Source organism: Hypanus sabinus, chromosome 2, assembly GCF_030144855.1.
Source record: "Hypanus sabinus isolate sHypSab1 chromosome 2, sHypSab1.hap1, whole genome shotgun sequence".
NCBI lineage: Eukaryota > Metazoa > Chordata > Chondrichthyes > Myliobatiformes > Dasyatidae > Hypanus > Hypanus sabinus.
The window spans coordinates 104,800,578-104,827,649 of record NC_082707.1 but is presented as its reverse complement, the minus strand read 5'-3'; positions in this window follow the sequence as shown (position 1 = coordinate 104,827,649).

Here is a 27,072-nt window from a genome sequence, read left to right as displayed (position 1 = left end):
TTAGCCTTTGCAGAAGTAAACCAAGTCAATGGCTGTTCCACTGTAAATGGTAACAGGTAGGTTACTGAATTCAGCTTGCATTATATTATCCCATGGTACTGAGCACTCTACATGCAATATCTATACAGTTCCAAATCACCCTGAGTAGTCATGTACACAAAGTTACAACAGAATAAATTGAATATGAAGTAATGCATTCAACTCAATGGAGTGTCCAGTTCAATTTTGCTGATAACAACTAGGTGCTAACATGATGTAAACATTGTTAGTACACTAACCATATGATTTAGAGTTGTCTGCAACCAATTTTATGAGTGTGCTACCTATGCTCCAGAAGTTACTTTCAGCAACATTACCTTTTCTAAACAGTGGAACTTTAGCCTTTGCAGAAGTAAACCAATTCAATGTCTGTTCCACTGTAAATGGTAACAGGTAGGTTACTGAATTCAGCTTGCATTGTATTATTCCATGGTACTGAGCACGGTACATGCAATATCTATACAGTTCCAAATCATCCTAAGTAGTTATGTACACAAGGCTACCACAGAATGCATTGAATAGAAAGTGATGCATTCAACTCAATGGTGTGTACTGTTCAATTTTGCTGATAACTACTATGTGCTAACATGATGTAAACATTGTTAGTACACTAACCATATGATTTAGAGTTGTCTGCAACCAATTTTATGAGTGTGCTACCTATGCTCCAGAAGTTACTTTCAGTAACATTACCTTTTCTACACAGTGGAACTTTAGCCTTTGCAGAAGTAAACCAAGTCAATGGCTGTTCCACTGTAAATGGTAACAGGTAGGTTACTGAATTCAGCTTGCATTGTATTATTCCATGGTACTGAGCACGGTACATGCCATATCTATACAGTTCCAAATCATCCTAAGTAGTTATGTACACAAGGTTACCACTGAATGCATCGAATAGAAAGTGATGCATTCAACTCAATGGTGTGTACAGTTCAATTTTGCTGATAACTACTATGTGCTAACATGATGTAAATGATGTATGCACACTAACCATATGATTTGGACTTGTCTGCAACCAATTTTATGAGTGTGCTACCTATGCTCCAGAAGTTACTTTCAGTAACATTACCTTTTCTACACAGTGGAACTTTAGCCTTTGCAGAAGTAAACCAAGTCAATGTCTGTTCCACTGTAAATGGTAACAGGTAGGTTACTGAATTCAGCTTGCATTGTATTATTCCATGGTACTGAGCACTGTACATGCAATATCTATACAGTTCCAAATCACCCTGAGTAGTTATGCACACAAGGTTACCACAGAATGCATTGAATAGAAAGTAATGCATTCAACTCAATGGTGTGTACAGTTCAATTTTGCTGATAACTACTATGTGCTAACATGATGTAAACATTGTTTGTACACTAACCATATGATTTAGAGTTGTCAGCAACCAATTTTATGAGTGTGCAACCTATGCTCCAGAAGTTACTTTCAGTAACATTGCCTTCTCTACACAGTGGAACTTTAGCCTTTGCAGAAGTAAACCAAGTCAATGGCTGTTCCACTGTAAATGGTAACAGGTAGGTTACTGAATTCAGCTTGCATTATATTATCCCATGGTACTGAGCACTCTACATGCAATATCTATACAGTTCCAAATCACCCTGAGTAGTCATGTACACAAAGTTACAACAGAATAAATTGAATATGAAGTAATGCATTCAACTCAATGGAGTGTCCAGTTCAATTTTGCTGATAACAACTAGGTGCTAACATGATGTAAACATTGTTAGTACACTAACCATATGATTTAGAGTTGTCTGCAACCAATTTTATGAGTGTGCTACCTATGCTCCAGAAGTTACTTTCAGCAACATTACCTTTTCTAAACAGTGGAACTTTAGCCTTTGCAGAAGTAAACCAATTCAATGTCTGTTCCACTGTAAATGGTAACAGGTAGGTTACTGAATTCAGCTTGCATTGTATTATTCCATGGTACTGAGCACGGTACATGCAATATCTATACAGTTCCAAATCATCCTAAGTAGTTATGTACACAAGGCTACCACAGAATGCATTGAATAGAAAGTGATGCATTCAACTCAATGGTGTGTACTGTTCAATTTTGCTGATAACTACTATGTGCTAACATGATGTAAACATTGTTAGTACACTAACCATATGATTTAGAGTTGTCTGCAACCAATTTTATGAGTGTGCTACCTATGCTCCAGAAGTTACTTTCAGTAACATTACCTTTTCTACACAGTGGAACTTTAGCCTTTGCAGAAGTAAACCAAGTCAATGGCTGTTCCACTGTAAATGGTAACAGGTAGGTTACTGAATTCAGCTTGCATTGTATTATTCCATGGTACTGAGCACGGTACATGCCATATCTATACAGTTCCAAATCATCCTAAGTAGTTATGTACACAAGGTTACCACTGAATGCATTGAATAGAAAGTGATGCATTCAACTCAATGGTGTGTACAGTTCAATTTTGCTGATAACTACTATGTGCTAACATCATGTAAATGATGTTAGCACACTAACCATATGATTTGGACTTGTCTGCAACCAATTTTATGAGTGTGCTACCTATGCTCCAGAAGTTACTTTCAGTAACATTACCTTTTCTACACAGTGGAACTTTAGCCTTTGCAGAAGTAAACCAAGTCAATGGCTGTTCCACTGTAAATGGTAACAGGTAGGTTACTGAATTCAGCTTGCATTGTATTATTCCATGGTACTGAGCACGGTACATGCCATATCTATACAGTTCCAAATCATCCTAAGTAGTTATGTACACAAGGTTACCACTGAATGCATTGAATAGAAAGTGATGCATTCAACTCAATGGTGTGTACAGTTCAATTTTGCTGATAACTACTATGTGCTAACATGATGTAAATGATGTTAGCACACTAACCATATGATTTGGACTTGTCTGCAACCAATTTTATGAGTGTGCTACCTATGCTCCAGAAGTTACTTTCAGTAACATTACCTTTTCTACACAGTGGAACTTTAGCCTTTGCAGAAGTAAACCAAGTCAATGGCTGTTCCACTGTAAATGGTAACAGGTAGGTTACTGAATTCAGCTTGCATTGTATTATTCCATGGTACTGAGCACGGTACATGCCATATCTATACAGTTCCAAATCATCCTAAGTAGTTATGTACACAAGGTTACCACTGAATGCATTGAATAGAAAGTGATGCATTCAACTCAATGGTGTGTACAGTTCAATTTTGCTGATAACTACTATGTGCTAACATGATGTAAACATTGTTTGTACACTAACCATATGATTTAGAGTTGTCAGCAACCAATTTGATGAGTGTGCAACCTTTGCTCCAGAAGTTACTTTCAGTAACATTGCCTTCTCTACACAGTGGAACTTTAGCCTTTGCAGAAGTAAACCAAGTCAATGGCTGTTCCACTGCAAATGGTAACAGGTAGGTTACTGAATTCCGCTTGCATTGTATTCCATGGTACTGAGCACTCTACATGCAATATCTATACAGTTCCAAATCACACTGAATAGTCATGTACGCAAAGTTACCACAGAATGCATTGAACAGAAAGTAATGCATTCTACTCAATGGTGTGTACAGCTCAATTTTGCTGATAACTACTATGTGCTAACATGAAGTAAAGATTGTTTCTACACTAACCATATGATTTAGAGTTGTCAGCAACCAATTTTATGAGTGTGCGACCTATGCTCCAGAAGTTACTTTCAGTAACATTGCCTTCTCTACACAGTGGAACTTTAGCCTTTGCAGAAGTAAACCAAGTCAATGGCTGTTCCACTGTAAATGGTAACAGGTAGGTTACTGAATTCAGCTTGCATTATATTATTCCATGGTACTGAGCACTCTACATGCAATATCTATACAGTTCCAAATCACCCTGAGTAGTCATGTACACAAAGTTACAACAGAATAAATTGAATATGAAGTAATGCATTCAACTCAATGGAGTGTCCAGTTCAATTTTGCTGATAACAACTAGGTGCTAACATGATGTAAACATTGTTAGTACACTACCCATATGATTTAGAGTTGTCTGCAACCAATTTTATGAGTGTGCTACCTATGCTCCAGAAGTTACTTTCAGTAACATTACCTTTTCTACACAGTGGAACTTTAGCCTTTGCAGAAGTAAACCAAGTCAATATCTGTTCCACTGTAAATGGTAACAGGTTGGTTACTGAATTCAGCTTGCATTGTATTATTCCATGGTACTGAGCACTGTACATGCAATATCTATACAGTTCCAAATCACCCTGAGTAGTTATGCACACAAGGTTACCACAGAATGCATTGAATAGAAAGTAATGCATTCAACTCAATGGTGTGTACAGTTCAATTTTGCTGATAACTACTATGTGCTAACATGATGTAAACATTGTTTGTACACTAACCATATGATTTAGAGTTGTCAGCAACCAATTTGATGAGTGTGCAACCTATGCTGCAGAAGTTACTTTCAGTAACATTGCCTTCTCTACACAGTGGAACTTTAGCCTTTGCAGAAGTAAACCAAGTCAATGGCTGTTCCACTGTAAATGGTAACAGGTAGGTTACTGAATTCAGCTTGCATTGTATTATTCCATGGTACTGAGCACGGTACATTCCATATCTATACAGTTCCAAATCATCCTAAGTAGTTATGTACACAAGGTTACCACTGAATGCATTGAATAGAAAGTGATGCATTCAACTCAAAGGTGTGTACAGTTCAATTTTGCTGATAACTACTATGTGCTAACATGATGTAAATGATGTTAGCACACTAACCATATGATTTGGACTTGTCTGCAAACAATTTTATGAGTGTGCTACCTATGCTCCAGAAGTTACTTTCAGTAACATTACCTTTTCTACACAGTGGAACTTTAGCCTTTGCAGAAGTAAACCAAGTCAATGTCTGTTCCACTGTAAATGGTAACAGGTAGGTTACTGAATCCAGCTTGCATTGTATTATTCCATGGTACTGAGTACTGTACATGCAATATCTATACAGTTCCAAATCACCCTGAGTAGTTATGCACACAAGGTTACCACAGAATGCATTGAATAGAAAGTAATGCATTCAACTCAATGGTGTGTACAGTTCAATTTTGCTGATAACTACTATGTGCTAACATGATGTAAACATTGTTTGTACACTAACCATATGATTTAGAGTTGTCAGCAACCAATTTTATGAGTGTGCAACCTATGCTCCAGAAGTTACTTTCAGTAACATTGCCTTCTCTACACAGTGGAACTTTAGCCTTTGCAGAAGTAAACCAAGTCAATGGCTGTTCCACTGTAAATGGTAACAGGTAGGTTACTGAATTCAGCTTGCATTATATTATTCCATGGTACTGAGCACTCTACATGCAATATCTATACAGTTCCAAATCACCCTGAGTAGTCATGTACACAAAGTTACAACAGAATAAATTGAATATGAAGTAATGCATTCAACTCAATGGAGTGTCCAGTTCAATTTTGCTGATAACAACTAGGTGCTAACATGATGTAAACATTGTTAGTACACTAACCATATGATTTAGAGTTGTCTGCAACCAATTTTATGAGTGTGCTACCTATGCTCCAGAAGTTACTTTCAGTAACATTGCCTTCTCTACACAGTGGAACTTTAGCCTTTGCAGAAGTAAACCAAGTCAATGGCTGATCCACTGTAAATGGTAACAGGTAGGTTACTGAATTCAGCTTGCATTATATTATTCCATGGTACTGAGCACTCTACATGCAATATCTATACAGTTCCAAATCACCCTGAGTAGTCATGTACACAAAGTTACAACAGAATAAATTGAATATGAAGTAATGTATTCAACTCAATGGAGTGTCCAGTTCAATTTTGCTGATAACAACTAGGGGCTAACATGATGTAAACATTGTTAGTACACTAACCATATGATTTAGAGTTGTCTGCAACCAATTTTATGAGTGTGCTACCTATTCTCCAGAAGTTACTTTCAGTAACATTACCTTTTCTACACAGTGGAACTTTAGCCTTTACAGAAGTCAACCAAGTCAATGGCTGTTCCACTGTAACTGGTAACAAGTAGGTTACTGAAATCAGCTTGCATTGGAGTATTTCATGGGACTCAGCACTCTACATGCAATATCTATACAGTTAAAAATCACCCTGAGTAGTTATGCACACAAGGTTACCAGAGAATGCATTGAATAGAAAGTAATGCTTTCAACTCAATGGTGTGTACAGTTCAATTTTGATGATAACTACTATGTACTAACATGAAGTAAACATTGTTTGTACACTAACCATATGATTTAGAGTTGTCAGCAACCAATTTTATGAGTGTGCAACCTATGCTCCAGAAGTTACTTTCAGTAACATTACCTTCTCTACACAGTGGAACTTTAGCCTTTGCAGAAGTAAACCAAGTCAATGGCTGTTCCACTTTAAATGGTAACAGGTAGGTTACTGAATTCAGCTTGCATTGGAGTATTCCATGGTACTGAGCACTGTACATGCAATATCTATACAGTTCCAAATCACCCTGAGTAGTTATGCACACAAGGTTACCACAGAATGCATTGAATAGAAAGTAATGCATTCAACTCAATGGTGTGTACAGTTCAATTTTGCTGATAACTACTATGTGCTAACATGAAGTAAACATTGTTTGTACACTAACCATATGATTTAGAGTTGTCAGCAACCAATTTTATGAGTGTGCTACCTATTCTCCAGAAGTTACTTTCAGTAACATTACCTTTTCTACACAGTGGAACTTTAGCCTTTACAGAAGTCAACCAAGTCAATGGCTGTTCCACTGTAACTGGTAACAAGTAGGTTACTGAAATCAGCTTGCATTGGAGTATTTCATGGGGCTCAGCACTCTACATGCAATATCTATACAGTTAAAAATCACCCTGAGTAGTTATGCACACAAGGTTACCAGAGAATGCATTGAATAGAAAGTAATGCTTTCAACTCAATGGTGTGTACAGTTCAATTTTGCTGATAACTACTATGTACTAACATGAAGTAAACATTGTTTGTACACTAACCATATGATTTAGAGTTGTCAGCAACCAATTTTATGAGTGTGCAACCTATGCTCCAGAAGTTACTTTCAGTAACATTGCCTTCTCTACACAGTGGAACTTTAGCCTTTGCAGAAGTAAACCAAGTCAATGGCTGTTCCACTGTAAATGGTAACAGGTAGGTTACTGAATTCAGCTTGCATTGGAGTATTCCATGGTACTGAGCACTCTACATGCAATATCTATACAGTTCCATATCACCCTGAGTAGTCATGTACACAAAGTTACAACAGAATAAATTGAATATGAAGTAATGCATTCAACTCAATGGAGTGTACAGTTCAATTTTGCTGATAACTACTATGTGCTAACATGATGTAAACGATGTTAGCACACTAACCATATGATTTGGACTTGTCTGCAACCAATTTTATGAGTGTGCTACCTATGCTCCAGAAGTTACTTTCAGTAACATTACCTTTTCTACACAGTGGAACTTTAGCCTTTGCAGAAGTAAACCAAGTCAATGTCTGTTCCACTGCAAATGGTAACAGGTAGGTTACTGAATTCCGCTTGCATTGGAGTATTCCATGGTACTGAGCACTCTACATGCAATATCTATACAGTTCCAAATCACCCTGAGTAGTTAGGCACACAAGGTTACCACAGAATGCATTGAATAGAAAGTAATGCATTCAACTCAATGGTGTGTACAGTTCAATTTTGCTGATAGCTACTATGTGCTAACATGATGTAAACATTGTTTGTACACTAACCATATGATTTAGAGTTGTCAGCAACCAATTTTATGAGTGTGCAACCTTTGCTCCAGAAGTTACTTTCAGTAACATTGCCTTCTCTACACAGTGGAACTTTAGCCTTTGCAGAAGTAAACCAAGTCAATGGCTGTTCCACTGCAAATGGTAACAGGTAGGTTACTGAATTCCGCTTGCATTGGAGTATTCCATGGTACTGAGCACTCTACATGCAATATCTATACAGTTCCAAATCACACTGAATAGTCATGTACGCAAAGTTACCACAGAATGCATTGAACAGAAAGTAATGCATTCAACTCAATGGTGTGTACAGCTCAATTCTGCTGATAACTACTATGTGCTAACATGAAGTAAACATTGTTTCTACACTACCCATATGATTTAGAGTTGTCAGCAACCAATTTTATGAGTGTGCGACCTATGCTCCAGAAGTTACTTTCAGTAACATTGCCTTCTCTACACAGTGGAACTTTAGCCTTTGCAGAAGTAAACCAAGTCAATGGCTGTTCCACTGTAAATGGTAACAGGTAGGTTACTGAATTCAGCTTGCATTGTATTATTCCATGGTACTGAGCACGATACGTGCAATATCTATACAGTTCCAAATCATCCTAAGTAGTTATGTACACAAGGTTACCACAGGATGCATTGAATAGAAAGTAATGCATTCAACTCAATGGTGTGTACAGTTCAATTTTGCTGATAACTACTATGTGCTAACATGATGTAAACGATGTTAGCACACTAAGCATATGATTTGGACTTGTCTGCAACCAATTTTATGAGTGTGCTACCTATGCTCCAGAAGTTACTTTCAGTAACATTACCTTTTCTACACAGTGGAACTTTAGCCTTTGCAGAAGTAAACCAAGTGAATGTCTGTTCCACTGTAAATGGTAACAGGTAGGTTACTGAATTCAGCTTGCATTGTATTATTCCATGGTACTGAGCACTGTACATGCAATATCTATACAGTTCCAAATCACCCTGAGTAGTTATGCACACAAGGTTACCACAGAATGCATTGAATAGAAAGTAATGCATTCAACTCAATGGTGTGTACAGTTCAATTTTGCTGATACCTACTATGTGCTAACATGATGTAAACATTGTTTGTACACTAACCATATGATTTAGAGTTGTCAGCAACCAATTTTATGAGTGTGCTACCTATGCCCCAGAAGTTACTTTCAGTAACATTACCTTTTCTACACAGTGGAACTTTAGCCTTTACAGAAGTCAACCAAGTCAAAGGCTGTTCCACTGTAAATGGTAACAAGTAGGTTACTGAAATCAGCTTGCATTGGAGTATTCCATGGGACGCAGCACTCTAAATGCAATATCTATACAGTTCCAAATCACACTGAATAGTCATGTACACAACGTTACCACAGAATGCATTGAACAGAAAGTAATGCATTCAACTCAATGGTGTGTACAGTTCAATTTTGCTGATAACTACTATGTGCTATCATGATGTAAACATTGTTTGTTCACTAACCATATGATTTAGAGTTGTCAGCAACCAATTTTATGAGTGTGCAACCAATGCTCCAGAAGTTACATTCAGTAACATTGCCTTCTCTACACAGTGGAACTTTAGCCTTTGCAGAAGTAAACCAAGTCAATGGCTGTTCCACTGTAAATGGTAACAAGTAGGTTACTAAAATCAGCTTGCATTGGAGTATTCCATGGGACTCAGCACTCTACATGCAATATCTATACAGTTCCAAATCACACTGAATAGTCATGTACACAGCGTTACCACAGAATGCATTGAATAGAAAGTAACGCATTCAACTCAATGGTGTGTACAGTTCAATTTTGCTGATAACTACTATTTGCTAACATGAAGTAAACATTGTTTGTACACTAACCATATCATTTAGAGTTGTCAGCAACCAATTTTATGAGTGTGCAGCCTATGCTCCAGAAGTTACTTTCAGTAACATTGCCTTCTCTACACAGTGGAACTTTCGCCTTTGCAGAAGTAAACCAAGTGAATGGCTGTTCCACTGTAAATGGTAACAGGTAGGTTACTGAATTCAGCTTGCATTATATTATTCCATGGTACTGAGCACTCTACATGCAATATCTATACAGTTCCAAACCACCCAGAGTAGTTATCTACACAACCTTACCACAGAATGCATTGAATACAAAGTAATACATTCAACTCAATGGAGTGTACAGTTCTATTTAGCTGATAACTACTATGTGCTAACATGATGTAAACGATGTTAGCACACTAACCATATGATTTGGACTTGTCTGCAACCAATTTTATGAATGTGCTACATATGCTCCAGAAGTTTCTTTCAGTAACATTACCTTTTCTGCACAGTGGAACTTTAGCCTTTGCAGAAGTAAACCAAGTCAATGTCTGTTCCACTGTAAATGGTAACAGGTAGGTTACTGAATTCAGCTTGCATTGTATTATTCCATGGTACTGAGCACTGTACATGCAATATCTATACAGTTCCAAATCACCCTGAGTAGTTATGCACACAAGGTTACCACAGAATGCATTGAATAGAAAGTAATGCATTCAACTCAATGGTGTGTACAGTTCAATTTTGCTGATAACTACTATGTGCTAACATGATGTAAACATTGTTTGTACACTAAACATATGATTTAGAGTTGTCAGCAACCAATTTTATGAGTGTGCAACCAATGCTCCAGAAGTGACTTTCAGTAACATTGCCTTCTCTACACAGTGGAACTTTAGCCTTTCCAGAAGTAAACCAAGTCAATGGCTGTTCCACTGTAAATGGTAACAGGTAGGTTACTGAATTCAGCTTGCATTATATTATTCCATGGTACTGAGCACTCTACATGCAATATCTATACAGTTCCAAACCACCCAGAGTAGTTATGTACACAACCTTACCACAGAATGCATTGAATAGAAAGTAATGCATTCAACTCAATGGAGTGTACAGTTGTATTTAGCTGATAACTACTATGTGCTAACATGATGTAAACGATGTTTGTACACTAACCATATGATTTAGAGTTGTCAGCAACCAATTTTATGAGTGTGCAACCTATGCTGCAGAAGTTACTTTCAGTAACATTGCCTTCTCTACACAGTGGAACTTTAGCCTTTGCAGAAGTAAACCAAGTCAATGGCTGATCCACTGTAAATGGTAACAGGTAGGTTACTGAATTCAGCTTGCATTATATTATTCCATGGTACTGAGCACTCTACATGCAATATCTATACAGTTCCAAATCACCCTGAGTAGTCATGTACACAAAGTTACAACAGAATAAATTGAATATGAAGTAATGTATTCAACTCAATGGAGTGTCCAGTTCAATTTTGCTGATAACAACTAGGGGCTAACATGATGTAAACATTGTTAGTACACTAACCATATGATTTAGAGTTGTCTGCAACCAATTTTATGAGTGTGCTACCTATTCTCCAGAAGTTACTTTCAGTAACATTACCTTTTCTACACAGTGGAACTTTAGCCTTTACAGAAGTCAACCAAGTCAATGGCTGTTCCACTGTAACTGGTAACAAGTAGGTTACTGAAATCAGCTTGCATTGGAGTATTTCATGGGACTCAGCACTCTACATGCAATATCTATACAGTTAAAAATCACCCTGAGTAGTTATGCACACAAGGTTACCAGAGAATGCATTGAATAGAAAGTAATGCTTTCAACTCAATGGTGTGTACAGTTCAATTTTGCTGATAACTACTATGTACTAACATGACGTAAACATTGTTTGTACACTAACCATATGATTTAGAGTTGTCAGCAACCAATTTTATGAGTGTGCAACCTATGCTCCAGAAGTTACTTTCAGTAACATTGCCTTCTCTACACAGTGGAACTTTAGCCTTTGCAGAAGTAAACCAAGTCAATGGCTGTTCCACTGTAAATGGTAACAGGTAGGTTACTGAATTCAGCTTGCATTGGAGTATTCCATGGTACTGAGCACTCTACATGCAATATCTATACAGTTCCATATCACCCTGAGTAGTCATGTACACAAAGTTACAACAGAATAAATTGAATATGAAGTAATGCATTCAACTCAATGGAGTGTACAGTTCAATTTTGCTGATAACTACTATGTGCTAACATGATGTAAACGATGTTAGCACACTAACCATATGATTTGGACTTGTCTGCAACCAATTTTATGAGTGTGCTACCTATGCTCCAGAAGTTACTTTCAGTAACATTACCTTTTCTACACAGTGGAACTTTAGCCTTTGCAGAAGTAAACCAAGTCAATGTCTGTTCCACTGCAAATGGTAACAGGTAGGTTACTGAATTCCGCTTGCATTGGAGTATTCCATGGTACTGAGCACTCTACATGCAATATCTATACAGTTCCAAATCACCCTGAGTAGTTAGGCACACAAGGTTACCACAGAATGCATTGAATAGAAAGTAATGCATTCAACTCAATGGTGTGTACAGTTCAATTTTGCTGATAGCTACTATGTGCTAACATGATGTAAACATTGTTTGTACACTAAACATATGATTTAGAGTTGTCAGCAACCAATTTTATGAGTGTGCAACCTTTGCTCCAGAAGTTACTTTCAGTAACATTGCCTTCTCTACACAGTGGAACTTTAGCCTTTGCAGAAGTAAACCAAGTCAATGGCTGTTCCACTGCAAATGGTAACAGGTAGGTTACTGAATTCCGCTTGCATTGGAGTATTCCATCGTACTGAGCACTCTACATGCAATATCTATACAGTTCCAAATCACACTGAATAGTCATGTACGCAAAGTTACAACAGAATAAATTGAATATGAAGTAATGCATTCAACTCAATGGAGTGTACAGTTCAATTTTGCTGATAACTACTATGTGCTAACATGATGTAAACGATGTTAGCACACTAACCATATGATTTGGACTTGTCTGCAACCAATTTTATGAGTGTGCTACCTATGCTCCAGAAGTTACTTTCAGTAACATTACCTTTTCTACACAGTGGAACTTTAGCCTTTGCAGAAGTAAACCAAGTCAATGTCTGTTCCACTGCAAATGGTAACAGGTAGGTTACTGAATTCCGCTTGCATTGGAGTATTCCATGGTACTGAGCACTCTACATGCAATATCTATACAGTTCCAAATCACCCTGAGTAGTTAGGCACACAAGGTTACCACAGAATGCATTGAATAGAAAGTAATGCATTCAACTCAATGGTGTGTACAGTTCAATTTTGCTGATAGCTACTATGTGCTAACATGATGTAAACATTGTTTGTACACTAACCATATGATTTAGAGTTGTCAGCAACCAATTTTATGAGTGTGCAACCTTTGCTCCAGAAGTTACTTTCAGTAACATTGCCTTCTCTACACAGTGGAACTTTAGCCTTTGCAGAAGTAAACCAAGTCAATGGCTGTTCCACTGCAAATGGTAACAGGTAGGTTACTGAATTCCGCTTGCATTGGAGTATTCCATGGTACTGAGCACTCTACATGCAATATCTATACAGTTCCAAATCACACTGAATAGTCATGTACGCAAAGTTACCACAGAATGCATTGAACAGAAAGTAATGCATTCAACTCAATGGTGTGTACAGCTCAATTCTGCTGATAACTACTATGTGCTAACATGAAGTAAACATTGTTTCTACACTACCCATATGATTTAGAGTTGTCAGCAACCAATTTTATGAGTGTGCGACCTATGCTCCAGAAGTTACTTTCAGTAACATTGCCTTCTCTACACAGTGGAACTTTAGCCTTTGCAGAAGTAAACCAAGTCAATGGCTGTTCCACTGTAAATGGTAACAGGTAGGTTACTGAATTCAGCTTGCATTGTATTATTCCATGGTACTGAGCACGATACGTGCAATATCTATACAGTTCCAAATCATCCTAAGTAGTTATGTACACAAGGTTACCACAGAATGCATTGAATAGAAAGTAATGCATTCAACTCAATGGTGTGTACAGTTCAATTTTGCTGATAACTACTATGTGCTAACATGATGTAAACGATGTTAGCACACTAAGCATATGATTTGGACTTGTCTGCAACCAATTTTATGAGTGTGCTACCTATGCTCCAGAAGTTACTTTCAGTAACATTACCTTTTCTACACAGTGGAACTTTAGCCTTTGCAGAAGTAAACCAAGTGAATGTCTGTTCCACTGTAAATGGTAACAGGTAGGTTACTGAATTCAGCTTGCATTGTATTATTCCATGGTACTGAGCACTGTACATGCAATATCTATACAGTTCCAAATCACCCTGAGTAGTTATGCACACAAGGTTACCACAGAATGCATTGAATAGAAAGTAATGCATTCAACTCAATGGTGTGTACAGTTCAATTTTGCTGATACCTACTATGTGCTAACATGATGTAAACATTGTTTGTACACTAACCATATGATTTAGAGTTGTCAGCAACCAATTTTATGAGTGTGCTACCTATGCCCCAGAAGTTACTTTCAGTAACATTACCTTTTCTACACAGTGGAACTTTAGCCTTTGCAGAAGTAAACCAAGTCATTGTCTGTTCCACTGTAAATGGTAACAGGTAGGTTACTGAATTCAGCTTGCATTGTATTATTCCATGGTACTGAGCACTGTACATGCAATATCTATACAGTTCCAAATCACCCTGAGTAGTTATGCACACAAGGTTACCACAGAATGCATTGAATAGAAAGTAATGCATTCAACTCAATGGTGTGTACAGTTCAATTTTGCTGATAACTACTATGTGCTAACATGATGTAAACATTGTTTGTACACTAACCATATGATTTAGAGTTGTCAGCAACCAATTTTATGAGTGTGCAACCTATGCTCCAGAAGTTACTTTCAGTAACATTGCCTTCTCTACACAGTGGAACTTTAGCCTTTGCAGAAGTAAACCAAGTCAATGGCTGTTCCACTGTAAATGGTAACAGGTAGGTTACTGAATTCAGCTTGCATTATATTATTCCATGGTACTGAGCACTCTACATGCAATATCTATACAGTTCCAAACCACCCAGAGTAGTTATGTACACAACCTTACCACAGAATGCATTGAATAGAAAGTCATGCATTCAACTCAATGGAGTGTACAGTTGTATTTAGCTGATAACTACTATGTGCTAACATGATGTAAACGATGTTAGCACACTAACCATATGATTTGGACTTGTCTGCAACCAATTTTATGAGTGTGCTTCCTATGCTCCAGAAGTTACTTTCAGTAACATTACCTTTTCTACACAGTGGAACTTTAGCCTTTGCAGAGGTAAACCAAGTCAATGTCTGTTCCACTGTAAATGGTAACAGGTAGGTTACTGAATTCAGCTTGCTTTGGATTATTCCATGGTACTGAGCTCGGTACATGCAATATCTATACAGTTCCAAATCACCCTAAGTAGTTATGTACACAAGGTTACCACAGAATGCATTGAATAGAAAGTAATGCATTCAACTCAATGGTGTCTACAGTTCAATTTTGCTGATAACTACTATGTGCTAACATGATGTAAACATTGTTTGTACACTAACCATATGATTTAGAGTTGTCAGCAACGAATTTTATGAGTGTGCAACCTATGCTCCAGAAGTGACTTTCAGTAACATTGCCTTCTCTACACAGTGGACCTTTAGCCTTTGCAGAAGTAAACCAAGCCAATGGCTGTTCCACTGTAAATGGTAACAGGTAGGTTACTGAATTCAGCTTGCATTATATTATTCCATGGTACTGAGCACTCTACATGCAATATCTATACAGTTCCAAACCACCCAGAGTAGTTATGTACACAACCTTACCACAGAATGCATTGAATAGAAAGTCATGCATTCAACTCAATGGAGTGTACAGTTGTATTTAGCTGATAACTACTATGTGCTAACATGATGTAAACGATGTTAGCACACTAACCATATGATTTGGACTTGTCTGCAACCAATTTTATGAGTGTGCTTCCTATGCTCCAGAAGTTACTTTCAGTAACATTACCTTTTCTACACAGTGGAACTTTAGCCTTTGCAGAGGTAAACCAAGTCAATGTCTGTTCCACTGTAAATGGTAACAGGTAGGTTACTGAATTCAGCTTGCTTTGGATTATTCCATGGTACTGAGCACGGTACATGCAATATCTATACAGTTCCAAATCACCCTAAGTAGTTATGTACACAAGGTTACCACAGAATGCATTGAATAGAAAGTAATGCATTCAACTCAATGGTGTCTACAGTTCAATTTTGCTGATAACTACTATGTGCTAACATGATGTAAACATTGTTTGTACACTAACCATATGATTTAGAGTTGTCAGCAACGAATTTTATGAGTGTGCAACCTATGCTCCAGAAGTGACTTTCAGTAACATTGCCTTCTCTACACAGTGGAACTTTAGCCTTTGCAGAAGTAAACCAAGCCAATGGCTGTTCCACTGTAAATGGTAACAGGTAGGTTACTGAATTCAGCTTGCATTATATTATTCCATGGTACTGAGCACTCTACATGCAATATCTATACAGTTCCAAACCACCCTGAGTAGTCATGTACACAAAGTTACAACAGAATAAATTGAATATGAAGTCATGCATTCAACTCAATGGAGTGTACAGTTCAATTTTGCTGATAACAACTAGGTGCTAACATGATGTAAACATTGTTAGTACACTAACCATATGATTTAGAGTTGTCTGCAACCAATTTTATGAGTGTGCTACCTATGCTCCAGAAGTTACTTTCAGTAACGTTACCTTTTCTACACAGTGGAACTTTAGCCTTTACAGAAGTCAACCAAGTCAATGGCTGTTCCACTGTAAATGGTAACAAGTAGGTTACTAAAATCAGCTTGCATTGGAGTATTCCATGGTACTAAGCACTCTACATGCAATATCTACACAGTTCCAAATCACACTGAATAGTCATGTACACAACTTTACCACAGAATGCATTGAATAGAAAGTAATGCATTCAACTCAATGGTGTGTACAGTTCAATTTTGCTGATAACTACTATGTGCTAACATGAAGTAAACATTGTTTGTACACTAACCATATGATTTAGAGTTGTCAGCAACCAATTTTATGAGTGTGCAACCTATGCTCCAGAAGTTACTTTCAGTAACATTGCCTTCTGTACACAGTGGAACTTTAGCCTTTGCAGAAGTAAACCAAGTCAATGGCTGTTCCACTGTAAATGGTAACAGGTAGGTTACTGAATTCAGCTTGCTTTGGATTATTCCATGGTACTGAGCACGGTACATGCAATATCTATACAGTTCCAAATCACCCTAAGTAGTTATGTACACAAGGTTACCACAGAATGCATTGAATAGAAAGTAATGCATTCAACTCAATGGTGTCTACAGTTCAATTTTGCTGATAACTACTATGTGCTAACATCATGTAGGCATTGTTTGTACACTAACCATATGATTTAGAGTTGTCAGCAACCAATTTTATGAGTGTGCAACCTTTGCTCCAGAAGTTACTTTCAGTAACGTTACCTTTTCTACACAGTGGAACTTTAGCCTTTACAGAAGTCAACCAAGTCAATGGCTGTTCCACTGTAAATGGTAACAAGTAGGTTACTAAAATCAGCTTGCATTGGAGTATTCCATGGTACTAAGCACTCTACATGCAATATCTACACAGTTCCAAATCACACTGAATAGTCATGTACACAACGTTACCACAGAATGCATTGAATAGAAAGTAATGCATTCAACTCAATGGTGTGTACAGTTCAATTTTGCTGATAACTACTATGTGCTAACATGAAGTAAACATTGTTTGTACACTAACCATATGATTTAGAGTTGTCAGCAACCAATTTTATGAGTGTGCAACCTATGCTCCAGAAGTTACTTTCAGTAACATTGCCTTCTCTACACAGTGGAACTTTAGCCTTTGCAGAAGTAAACCAAGTCAATGGCTGTTCCACTGTAAATGGTAACAGGTAGGTTACTGAATTCAGCTTGCTTTGGATTATTCCATGGTACTGAGCACGGTACATGCAATATCTATACAGTTCCAAATCACCCTAAGTAGTTATGTACACAAGGTTACCACAGAATGCATTGAATAGAAAGTAATGCATTCAACTCAATGGTGTCTACAGTTCAATTTTGCTGATAACTACTATGTGCTAACATGATGTAAACATTGTTTGTACACTAACCATATGATTTAGAGTTGTCAGCAACGAATTTTATGAGTGTGCAACCTATGCTCCAGAAGTGACTTTCAGTAACATTGCCTTCTCTACACAGTGGAACTTTAGCCTTTGCAGAAGTAAACCAAGCCAATGGCTGTTCCACTGTAAATGGTAACAGGTAGGTTACTGAATTCAGCTTGCATTATATTATTCCATGGTACTGAGCACTCTACATGCAATATCTATACAGTTCCAAACCACCCAGAGTAGTTATGTACACAACCTTACCACAGAATGCATTGAATAGAAAGTCATGCATTCAACTCAATGGAGTGTACAGTTGTATTTAGCTGATAACTACTATGTGCTAACATGATGTAAACGATGTTAGCACACTAACCATATGATTTGGACTTGTCTGCAACCAATTTTATGAGTGTGCTTCCTATGCTCCAGAAGTTACTTTCAGTAACATTACCTTTTCTACACAGTGGAACTTTAGCCTTTGCAGAAGTAAACCAAGTCAATGTCTGTTCCACTGTAAATGGTAACAGGTAGGTTACTGAATTCAGCTTGCATTGTATTATTCCATGGTACTGAGCACTGTACATGCAATATATATACAGTTCCAAATCACCCTGAGTAGTCATGTACACAAAGTTACAACAGAATAAATTGAATATGAAGTAATGCATTCAACTCAATGGAGTGTACAGTTCAATTTTGCTGATAACTACTATGTGCTAACATGAAGTAAACATTGTTTGTACACTAACCATATGATTTAGAGTTGTCAGCAACCAATTTTATGAGTGTGCAACCTTTGCTCCAGAAGTTACTTTCAGTAACATTGCCTTCTCTACACAGTGGAACTTTAGCCTTTGCAGAAGTAAACCAAGTCAATGGCTGTTCCACTGCAAATGGTAACAGGTAGGTTACTGAATTCCGCTTGCATTGGAGTATTCCTTGGTACTGAGCACTCTACATGCAATATGTATACAGTTCCAAATCACACTGAATAGTCATGTACGCAAAGTTACCACAGAATGCATTGAATAGAAAGTAATGCATTCAACTCAATGGTGTGTACAGTTCAATTTTGCTGATAACTACTATGTGCTAACATGAAGTAAACATTGTTTGTACACTAACCATATGATGTAGAGTTGTCTGCAACCAATTTTATGACTGTGCAAACTATGCCCCAGAAGTTACTTTCAGTAACATTGCCTTCTGTACACAGTGGAACTTTAGCCTTTGCAGAAGTAAACCAAGTCAATGGCTGCTCCACTGTAAATGGTAACAGGTAGGTTACTGAATTCAGCTTGCATTGTATTATTCCATTGTACTGAGCACGGTACATGCAATATCTATACAGTTCCAAATCACCCTAAGTAGTTATGTACACAAGGTTACCGCAGAATGCATTGAATAGAAAGTAATGCATTCAACTCAATGGTGTCTACAGTTCAATTTTGCTGATAACTACTATGTGCTAACATGATGTATACATTGTTTGTACACTATCCATATGATTTAGAGTTGTCTGCAACCAATTTTATGAGTGTGCATCCTATGCTCCAGAAGTTACTTTCAGTAAGATTGCCTTCTGTACACAATGGAACTTTAGCCTTTGCAGAAGTAAACCAAGTCAATGGCTGTTCCACTGTAAATGGTAACAGGTAGGTTACTGAATTCAGCTTGCATTGTATTATTCCATGGTACTGAGCACTGTACATGCAATATCTATACAGTTCCAAATCACCCTGAGTAGTTATGCACACAAGGTTACCACAGAATGCATTGAATAGAAAGTAATGCATTCAACTCAATGGTGTGTACAGTTCAATTTTGCTGATAACTACTATGTGCTAACATGATGTAAACATTGTTTGTACACTAAACATATGATTTAGAGTTGTCAGCAACCAATTTTATGAGTGTGCAACCTATGCTCCAGAAGTGACTTTCAGTAACATTGCCTTCTCTACACAGTGGAACTTTAGCCTTTGCAGAAGTAAACCAAGCCAATGGCTGTTCCACTGTAAATGGTAACAGGTAGGTTACTGAATTCAGCTTGCATTATATTATTCCATGGTACTGAGCACTCTACATGCAATATCTATACAGTTCCAAACCACCCAGAGTAGTTATGTACACAACCTTACCACAGAATGCATTGAATAGAAAGTCATGCATTCAACTCAATGGAGTGTACAGTTGTATTTAGCTGATAACTACTATGTGCTAACATGATGTAAACGATGTTAGCACACTAACCATATGATTTGGACTTGTCTGCAACCAATTTAATGAGTGTGCTTCCTATGCTCCAGAAGTTACTTTCAGTAACATTACCTTTTCTACACAGTGGAACTTTAGCCTTTGCAGAGGTAAACCAAGTCAATCTCTGTTCCACTGTAAATGGTAACAGGTAGGTTACTGAATTCAGCTTGCTTTGGATTATTCCATGGTACTGAGCACGGTACATGCAATATCTATACAGTTCCAAATCACCCTAAGTAGTTATGTACACAAGGTTACCACAGAATGCATTGAATAGAAAGTAATGCATTCAACTCAATGGTGTCTACAGTTCAATTTTGCTTATAACTACTATGTGCTAACATGATGTAAACATTGTTTGTACACTAACCATATGATTTAGAGTTGTCAGCAACGAATTTTATGAGTGTGCAACCTATGCTCCAGAAGTGACTTTCAGTAACATTGCCTTCTCTACACAGTGGAACTTTAGCCTTTGCAGAAGTAAACCAAGCCAATGGCTGTTCCACTGTAAATGGTAACAGGTAGGTTACTGAATTCAGCTTGCATTATATTATTCCATGGTACTGAGCACTCTACATGCAATATCTATACAGTTCCAAACCACCCAGAGTAGTTATGTACACAACCTTACCACAGAATGCATTGAATAGAAAGTCATGCATTCAACTCAATGGAGTGTACAGTTGTATTTAGCTGATAACTACTATGTGCTAACATGATGTAAACGATGTTAGCACACTAACCATATGATTTGGACTTGTCTGCAACCAATTTTATGAGTGTGCTTCCTATGCTCCAGAAGTTACTTTCAGTAACATTACCTTTTCTACACAGTGGAACTTTAGCCTTTGCAGAAGTAAACCAAGTCAATGTCTGTTCCACTGTAAATGGTAACAGGTAGGTTACTGAATTCAGCTTGCATTGTATTATTCCATGGTACTGAGCACTGTACATGCAATATATATACAGTTCCAAATCACCCTGAGTAGTCATGTACACAAAGTTACAACAGAATAAATTGAATATGAAGTAATGCATTCAACTCAATGGAGTGTACAGTTCAATTTTGCTGATAACAACTAGGTGCTAACATGATGTAAACATTGTTAGTACACTAACCATATGATTTAGAGTTGTCTGCAACCAATTTTATGAGTGTGCTACCTATGCTCCAGAAGTTACTTTCAGTAACGTTACCTTTTCTACACAGTGGAACTTTAGCCTTTACAGAAGTCAACCAAGTCAATGGCTGTTCCACTGTAAATGGTAACAAGTAGGTTACTAAAATCAGCTTGCATTGGAGTATTCCATGGTACTAAGCACTCTACATGCAATATCTACACAGTTCCAAATCACACTGAATAGTCATGTACACAACGTTACCACAGAATGCATTGAATAGAAAGTAATGCATTCAACTCAATGGTGTGTACAGTTCAATTTTGCTGATAACTACTATGTGCTAACATGAAGTAAACATTGTTTGTACACTAACCATATGATTTAGAGTTGTCAGCAACCAATTTTATGAGTGTGCAACCTATGCTCCAGAAGTTACTTTCAGTAACATTGCCTTCTCTACACAGTGGAACTTTAGCCTTTGCAGAAGTAAACCAAGTCAATGGCTGTTCCACTGTAAATGGTAACAGGTAGGTTACTGAATTCAGCTTGCTTTGGATTATTCCATGGTACTGAGCACGGTACATGCAATATCTATACAGTTCCAAATCACCCTAAGTAGTTATGTACACAAGGTTACCACAGAATGCATTGAATAGAAAGTAATGCATTCAACTCAATGGTGTCTACAGTTCAATTTTGCTGATAACTACTATGTGCTAACATCATGTAGGCATTGTTTGTACACTAACCATATGATTTAGAGTTGTCAGCAACCAATTTTATGAGTGTGCAACCTTTGCTCCAGAAGTTACTTTCAGTAACATTGCCTTCTCTACACAGTGGAACTTTAGCCTTTGCAGAAGTAAACCAAGTCAATGGCTGTTCCACTGCAAATGGTAACAGGTAGGTTACTGAATTCCGCTTGCATTGGAGTATTCCTTGGTACTGAGCACTCTACATGCAATATGTATACAGTTCCAAATCACACTGAATAGTCATGTACGCAAAGTTACCACAGAATGCATTGAATAGAAAGTAATGCATTCAACTCAATGGTGTGTACAGTTCAATTTTGCTGATAACTACTATGTGCTAACATGAAGTAAACATTGTTTGTACACTAACCATATGATGTAGAGTTGTCTGCAACCAATATTATGACTGTGCAACCTATGCCCCAGAAGTTACTTTCAGTAACATTGCCTTCTGTACACAGTGGAACTTTAGCCTTTGCAGAAGTAAACCAAGTCAATGGCTGCTCCACTGTAAATGGTAACAGGTAGGTTACTGAATTCAGCTTGCATTGTATTATTCCATGGTACTGAGCACGGTACATGCAATATCTATACAGTTCCAAATCACCCTAAGTAGTTATGTACACAAGGTTACCACAGAATGCATTGAATAGAAAGTAATGCATTCAACTCAATGGTGTCTACAGTTCAATTTTGCTGATAACTACTATGTGCTAACATGATGTATACATTGTTTGTACACTATCCATATGATTTAGAGTTGTCTGCAACCAATTTTATGAGTGTGCATCCTATGCTCCAGAAGTTACTTTCAGTAAGATTGCCTTCTGTACACAATGGAACTTTAGCCTTTGCAGAAGTAAACCAAGTCAATGGCTGTTCCACTGTAAATGGTAACAGGTAGGTTACTGAATTCAGCTTGCATTGTATTATTCCATGGTACTGAGCACTCTACATGCAATATCTATACAGTTCCAAATCACCCTGAGTAGTTATGCACACAAGGTTACCACAGAATGCATTGATTAGAAAGTAATGCATTCAACTCAATGGTGTGTACAGTTCAATTTTGCTGATAACTACTATGTGCTAACATGATGTAAACATTGTTTGTACACTAAACATATGATTTAGAGTTGTCAGCAACCAATTTTATGAGTGTGCAACCTATGCTCCAGAAGTGACTTTCAGTAACATTGCCTTCTCTACACAGTGGAACTTTAGCCTTTGCAGAAGTAAACCAAGCCAATGGCTGTTCCACTGTAAATGGTAACAGGTAGGTTACTGAATTCAGCTTGCATTATATTATTCCATGGTACTGAGCACTCTACATGCAATATCTATACAGTTCCAAACCACCCAGAGTAGTTATGTACACAACCTTACCACAGAATGCATTGAATAGAAAGTCATGCATTCAACTCAATGGAGTGTACAGTTGTATTTAGCTGATAACTACTATGTGCTAACATGATGTAAACGATGTTAGCACACTAACCATATGATTTGGACTTGTCTGCAACCAATTTTATGAGTGTGCTTCCTATGCTCCAGAAGTTACTTTCAGTAACATTACCTTTTCTACACAGTGGAACTTTAGCCTTTGCAGAGGTAAACCAAGTCAATGTCTGTTCCACTGTAAATGGTAACAGGTAGGTTACTGAATTCAGCTTGCATTGTATTATTCCATGGTACTGAGCACTGTACATGCAATATATATACAGTCCCAAATCACCCTGAGTAGTCATGTACACAAAGTTACAACAGAATAAATTGAATATGAAGTAATGCATTCAACTCAATGGAGTGTACAGTTCAATTTTGCTGATAACAACTAGGTGCTAACATGATGTAAACATTGTTAGTACACTAACCATATGATTTAGAGTTGTCTGCAACCAATTTTATGAGTGTGCAACCTTTGCTCCAGAAGTTACTTTCAGTAACATTGCCTTCTCTGCACAGTGGAACTTTAGCCTTTGCAGAAGTAAACCAAGTCAATGGCTGTTCCACTGCAAATGGTAACAGGTAGGTTACTGAATTCCGCTTGCATTGGAGTATTCCTTGGTACTGAGCACTCTACATGCAATATGTATACAGTTCCAAATCACACTGAATAGTCATGTACGCAAAGTTACCACAGAATGCATTGAATAGAAAGTAATGCATTCAACTCAATGGTGTCTACAGTTCAATTTTGCTGATACCTACTATGTGCTAACATGATGTAAACATTGTTTGTTCACTAACCATATGATTTAGAGTTGTCAGCAACCAATTTTATGAGTGTGCAACCAATGCTCCAGAAGTTACTTTCAGTAACATTGCCTTCTCTACACAGTGGAACTTTAGCCTTTCCAGAAGTAAACCAAGTCAATGGCTGTTCCACTGTAAATGGTAACAGGTAGGTTACTGAATTCAGCTTGCATTGTATTATTCCATGGTACTGAGCACGGTACATGCAATATCTATACAGTTCCAAATCACCCTAAGTAGTTATGTACACAAGGTTACCACAGAATGCATTGAATAGAAAGTAATGCATTCAACTCAATGGTGTCTACAGTTCAATTTTGCTGATAACTACTATCTGCTAACATGATGTATACATTGTTTGTACACTAACCATATGATTTAGAGTTGTCTGCAACCAATTTTATGAGTGTGCATCCTATGCTCCAGAAGTTACTTTCAGTAAGATTGCCTTCTGTACACAGTGGAACTTTAGCCTTTGCAGAAGTAAACCAAGTCAATGGCTGTTCCACTGTAAATGGTAACAGGTAGGTTACTGAATTCAGCTTGCATTGTATTATTCCATGGTACTGAGCACGGTACATGCAATATATATACAGTTCCAAATCACCCTGAGTAGTCATGTACACAAAGTTACAACAGAATAAATTGAATATGAAGTAATGCATTCAACTCAATGGAGTGTACAGTTCAATTTTGCTGATAACAACTAGGTGCTAACATGATGTAAACATTGTTAGTACACTAACCATATGATTTGGACTTGTCTGCAACCAATTTTATGAGTGTGCTACCTATGCTCCAGAAGTTACTTTCAGTAACATTGCCTTCTCTACACAGTGGAACTTTAGCCTTTACAGAAGTAAACCAAGTCAATGGCTGTTCCACTGTAAATGGTAACAAGTAGGTTACTAAAATCAGCTTGCATTGGAGTATTCCATGGTACTGAGCCCTCTACATGCAATATCTATACAGTTCCAAATCACACTGAATAGTCATGTATACAACGTTACCACAGAATGCATTGAATAGAAAGTAATGCATTCAACTCAATGGTGTGTACAGTTTAATTTTGCTGATAACTACTATGTGCTAACATGAAGTAAACATTGTTTGTACACTAAACATATGATTTAGAGTTGTCAGCAACCAATTTTATGAGTGTGCAACCTATGCTCCAGAAGTTACATTCAGTAACATTGCCTTCTCTACACAGTGGAACTTTAGCCTTTGCAGAAGTAAACCAAGTCAATGGCTGTTCCACTGTAAATGGTAACAGGTAGGTTACTGAATTCAGCTTGCATTGGATTATTCCATGGTACTGAGCACTGTACATGCAATATATATACAGTTCCAAATCACCCTGAGTAGTCATGTACACAAAGTTACAACAGAATAAATTGAATATGAAGTAATGCATTCAACTCAATGGAGTGTACAGTTCAATTTTGCTGATAACAACTAGGTGCTAGCATGATGTAAACATTGTTAGTACACTAACCATATGATTTAGAGTTGTCTGCAACCAATTTTATGAGTGTGCTACCTATGCTCCAGAAGTTACTTTCAGTAACATTACCTTTTCTACACAGTGGAACTTTAGCCTTTACAGAAGTCAACCAAGTCAATGGCTGTTCCACTGTAAATGGTAACAAGTAGGTTACTAAAATCAGCTTGCATTGGAATATTCCATGGTACTGAGCACTCTACATGCAATATCTATACAGTTCCAAATCACACTGAATAGTCATGTACACAACGTTACCACAGAATGCATTGAATAGAAAGTAATGCATTCAACTCAATGGTGTGTACAGTTCAATTTTGCTGATAACTACTATGTGCTATCATGATGTAAACATTGTTTGTTCACTAACCATATGATTTAGAGTTGTCAGCAAACAATTTTATGAGTGTGCAACCTATGCTCCAGAAGTTACTTTCAGTAACATTGCCTTCTCTACACAGTGGAACTTTCGCCTTTGCAGAAGTAAACCAAGTGAATGGCTGTTCCACTGTAAATGGTAACAGGTAGGTTACTGAATTCAGCTTGCATTATATTATTCCATGGTACTGAGCACTCTACATGCAATATCTATACAGTTCCAAACCACCCAGAGTAGTTATGTACACAACCTTACCACAGAATGCATTGAATACAAAGTAATACATTCAACTCAATGGAGTGTACAGTTCTATTTAGCTGATAACTACTATGTGCTAACATGATGTAAACGATGTTAGCACACTAACCATATGATTTGGACTTGTCTGCAACCAATTTTATGAGTGTGCTACCTATGCTCCAGAAGTTTCTTTCAGTAACATTACCTTTTCTACACAGTGGAACTTTTGCCTTTGCAGAAGTAAACCAAGTCAATGTCTGTTCCACTGTAAATGGTAACAGGTAGGTTACTGAATTCAGCTTGCATTGTATTATTCCATGGTACTGAGCACTGTACATGCAATATCTATACAGTTCCAAATCACCCTGAGTAGTTGTGCACACAAGGTTACCACAGAATGCATTGAATAGAAAGTAATGCATTCAACTCAATGGTGTGTACAGTTCAATTTTGCTGATAACTACTATGTGCTAACATGATGTAAACATTGTTTGTACACTAAACATATGATTTAGAGTTGTCAGCAACCAATTTTATGAGGGTGCAACCAATGCTCCAGAAGTGACTTTCAGTAACATTGCCTTCTCTACACAGTGGAACTTTA